Below are 4,609 nucleotides of genomic sequence, written 5' to 3'. Positions count from 1 at the left end.
CGTAAGCCCAGGAAACAAGGCTGAAGAATCCTACGTTGTGTGTCAGAGGTACCCGGGGCTCTCCCACATTGATAGTCAAGGCGGGGAGAACTGCTTGCCGCTGTGGTACTGTCCTTGGCTCCTACAACAAAGCAGTGCCAGTGAAGTCAGCAGAGCCGGCGAGTTGGGCAGACTGATACTAGACTGGTCTGTGTTGAAGCCAAGGTTGCAGGCGGCAACATTGTATAGTGAACGCTGAAGCAAACATTGTATGATGATAACGCAAGTGAAATTGAACAACAGATGTGTGATTGAACTTCGAAGCCAAAATACGATACCTTAGACAGAGTGGTCCGGCACTGGTTGCGTTAAGTCTCTATACGGTATCCAACTGAAAGAGTGACCAAGAATTGTGAATCGAAGTGGTCCTGCAACGGATCAAGCAAAATCATGTGCATAATCGAAAGTCTTCGATGTTCATAGTGTAAAGAAAGTTGATTACAAAGTAGATGAAGTTAGTCCAAGCCCCGCGGATGGAGATCAGCCGAGAGCTTTTAGTTAAAGCAAGTTTGTGTTAAAAAAGTTAAATTGGAATTGGTCCGAGCCCGGCAGGGGTGACTAATTGAATATTGTGTTAAAGACGATCTGAGCCCTGCTGAGGGGGATCCAGGGTGAGCCGTGAATCACCAGATACATTGGATACATGAATATCCTACGAGCATTGGATGCATACATTTCCTATGAGCATTGTGTTAAGAGGATCTGAGCCCAGCTGAGGGGGATCTGCGCTGAATAGTGAATCGCCCAAAAAATGGAGTACTTGTGAAATCCTAAGAGGAAAAGAACTTACTGTCTGTCACACCAGGCCCTCTGAAGGAAGAGATGTTGAGAGGCAAAGACACTTGGGCATGCAAGGCCCTTATGCTAATGATTGAACTGTATCCTGGTGCTAGAGAAGCCAGAGACTGTGCTAACATCAAGTGTACCGCCTTGTCCCGGGCCGAAAACGTGAGGAAGGGAGACCAACGGCCTGAACATCCTGACATATCATTTTGTGAACACTTCTTTCCTTTAGTAACACTTTTTCCCACATTATTTGTATTTAGAGGTAAGGATTGGCAATAGGTTTATTAGTGTAGGCCCTTTTCATTTTTAACAAGACACCACTAAGACTGCGTTGTTATTATTTGATGGTCGTAGCTTGCTCCCATCTGTAAGTTTAGTATTGGATAGGAATTTTTCAAACCCTTTTGAAGTTCAATAAACACCCTTGAACTGTGGTCATTTGTGTCTGTCTTACTGTTGATACCATGCATTCCTTACATGTGGTGTCAGAAGTGGGATGTGACTCTATTGAGACAAATTGGGGAACTCTTAAATTCCAGAAGCTTAGTCATAGAGCCTCAGACCCCTCTTTCGCCATGAAAGAATCAATAGGCTTGGATATCTGTAGGCCACATCACTGTTAGAGCACCTACCTGGAGGGCTGTGGGACGACGTCCCCAGCCCTGGCAGCTCTTCTCCCGAGTTCGGCTCGCCGGGAGAATGCTCTCCCGATGCCCGAACTCACTGCTGCCTTCTGGTCGCAGGCGCCGCGGACCACTGTGGAGGCCAGAGCAGGCTTGCGTTCCAAGCCTCGTCTCCGCTCCGGTGGGGGCGTGGCGCATGCGCGGGCTGCCCACGTTCCAAGCCTCGGCTTCATGCCGAGTGCTTTAAGTAGCGTACGAGTGCAGGAATGAATCGCGTCTTAACGCGGTTCGTTCCTGACTCGCCGCTGCTCTTCGCCAGCTTACCTGCTCTTGTTGGTTCCTTTTTGGACCCTGCTCCAGTTCCTGTTGCCCTTTTCTGGGTCCTATTTTTCCCTTCCCGGGTCTGGGTTCCCTCCTCTCCTTGGTTCCTGGTTTCCCTTCTCCTTGGACTTCCCCTCCTGGGGTTTCCCTCCTGGGGTTCGCCTTGTTGGCTCTCCCTCCTTTTGGCTTCCCCTTAGGCTACCTCACTTCAAAGTCCAGTAGGGTACCTGCCCTGGCCTGTTCCTTCTGTTGTTCCCCTGGTTCAACTGAACTCCAGTTCCTTGTCTGCCACACTTCTCCGGTGTTACCTGCCTTGCTGAAGATCTGCCACAGACTGTTCTCCAGTCCTTGTTGGAAGTCTGCTTTAGACTGTTTTCGGACTGGTTCTCTTGCCTTGTTGGACACCAGATACAGATTGACTTACCTGCCAATAACGTTTGGATTGTGTCTTCTGCTACCAGATCCTTGGGTGCCTTCCGCATCTCTCAGCCAGGATTCTGAAGACACCTCTTCTACCAACAACCTTGAACTTTTGGACTACCTACCCTGTCAGTGCTACACTGATTTGGCGTCACACAGATCCACAGGGAAGAGTTCTGTGGCGTCGGGGGCTGGTCCCCATCCTGCTCTGTATCCTCAGGGCTGGGTTGAGGCCGGTTCCTTGCGTTACTTTGTCATCATTCAGCTTTTGGATCAACCAGCCTGGCTTCTCCAGTACGAACTACTTCCGGAAATACAGGTACGACAAGGTCACGCGACGCTCACCTTAACAACCACACTGAATGCACCCAATCTCGTCTGATCTCGGAAGCTAAGCAGTGTCAGGCCTAGTTAGTACCTGGATGGGAAACCGCCTGGGAATACCAGGTGCTGGGCAGACCTGTGAAGTGAATCTACACTTTTGCACAATTGTATTTATTTGGCTTGTGTTTAATTTTTTGTTCAATTTTGACCAACTTGTTAATTTATACTGTTGCTTATATGTACTTAAAACTCTGTTTTTGTTTCACCTAATTGCTAAAAAGTTTTTGTGTTCCAAACCTTATATGCACTTTTTGCTTTTACCATAATTGTAGTTTATTTATTACTAGGTTTATTTGAAAAATTATGATTTTCTTTTTCTCTCAAATAAACCATTGGAACTATTCATAACATTAGCTTTCTTATTCCTCAAGATTGTCTTTCTTTGTTTTAAGGAAGAATTGCTAGATATCTTAGATACCATGATCTCTAACTTAGGACTTTAGTCTATTAACTCATTGTTTTACAGCTTTTGTATTCCTTGTTCATATTGGATATCTGTAGCAGCAGAGAAGCTACTATCCCTCCAGGGAAAAGGGGAATGATTCCCACAGGCTTAGTTTTGATAGCCCCTCCTGGGTGTTATATAAGACTGGCCCCAAAATGTGGCCCGGCCTGGAGGTTCGGTCTAGATGTTCTAGCAGGCGTCATAGATTCCGACTTCTGGGGAAACATAACAGTTCTCCTACATGACCATGGTGAAATTCCATTTTAAGTACATAGTACAAAATTGAACAAGGAATTCTTGAAAGGGCTCTATTTCCTCCTTTTTAGAGAGAGTGAACCGGAAGATACTGAGACAGGTGCCATAGGCTTTGGGGAAGCTGATGGACCATCTGCTAGTGAAGCAAAAAGGGAAGAAGAACCTATCATCCTTCCTGACGTAGCCTTCGCCTAAAAAAATGATCCAACACTCACTGAAGCCTTCTTACACGCAATTCCCAAAGGGGAGGGATTAGAGAAGGGAAGACCCTTTTTCTTCCTAAAACAGGGATTACTGTCCAGAAAGGAAACATCCACAGAAGGCCTAAGTAAAACTCAGTTAGTAATCCCCAAAACCCATCGGAAGATCGTACTCGAGATTGAACATTCTCATCTGACAGGGGACACTTAGGACAATCTAAGACCCAGACGAATATCAGTGGGAAGTTTTACTGACCAGGTATCCATGTTGCTATAAAAAAAACTTGAATGCGCCTCTACACAAGTGTTTCAAGGCATGATGGGGCAAGGAAGGGGAACAGAGGGAAGACGGAGACAACGATCTTACTAGGCGTCATGGGAGGATAGCTCAGCGGCAACGTGCTCGCCTTGGAAACAAGACAACACGAAGCAACAAAGGTTCGCTTCCCCGGTCCGCACTTAGAAACCTTTGGGTATTAAGCGCGTTGTAAATACACAACTAAGTCATATTCCTGTAACAGCGCCTTGATGCCCCCGGACTGTGTGAGCGCTTTAAAAATGCAAATAAAATTATAAAAATAAAATAGGCCTGGTGACATTGAGATCATGCAGGGGAAGGGGAGTAGAGAGGGGACAGTGCAGTACATGGGATAGACAATAAAAATAATAGAATAAATAAAGCAATAAATAAAAGTGCAGCCAGCAGGTGGCAAGTGCACGGGTGAGTGTAGACATCCAGTGTCAAGTTCTGGTAGGGGATTGTAGGGATACAGAAAACAGTCCCCAAGTGCGGGGGTTGCCAGGGAGGCAGTGCAGGTGTGCAACTGGTGGGGGAGAGGACATGGGCCTGAGATCAGAGGGTAGCCAGGTGACCAGTGCAGTTTCAGCCAGGAGTTCAGCAGGGGAGAGGAGGAGAGAAAGCGGAATCAAAGAGGAAGGTTTTGTGGTGCTTCCGGGACCAGAGATGGTTCTCCTCAAGTTTAAGGGAGGCTGTTCCAGAGGGAGGCCCCAGCCGAGGAAAGAGATCTACCACCAACTTGTTGCTTGGAGAAGCGACTGACCATGAGGGAGTTGGAGGCGGATGACAGAAGAACTTGAGAAGGAAGATATTTTGTAAGAGAAAGTTGAAGGTATTG

At 46.9% G+C, this 4,609-nt stretch overlaps 1 pseudogene; it reads left to right on the top strand.

The window, feature by feature from the left end:
• The first annotated feature begins 2,530 nt into the window (after window positions 1-2,530).
• Window positions 2,531-2,649, top strand: LOC138568371 (5S ribosomal RNA; annotated as a pseudogene).
• The last annotated feature ends 1,960 nt before the right edge of the window (window positions 2,650-4,609 follow it).

The sequence above is a fragment of the Ambystoma mexicanum genome, chromosome 2p, assembly GCF_040938575.1.
Source record: "Ambystoma mexicanum isolate Mex_15411 chromosome 2p, UKY_AmexF1_1, whole genome shotgun sequence".
NCBI lineage: Eukaryota > Metazoa > Chordata > Amphibia > Caudata > Ambystomatidae > Ambystoma > Ambystoma mexicanum.
The sequence above is the reverse complement of the archived record's forward strand: the minus strand, read 5'-3'. Positions and strand labels throughout refer to the sequence as shown.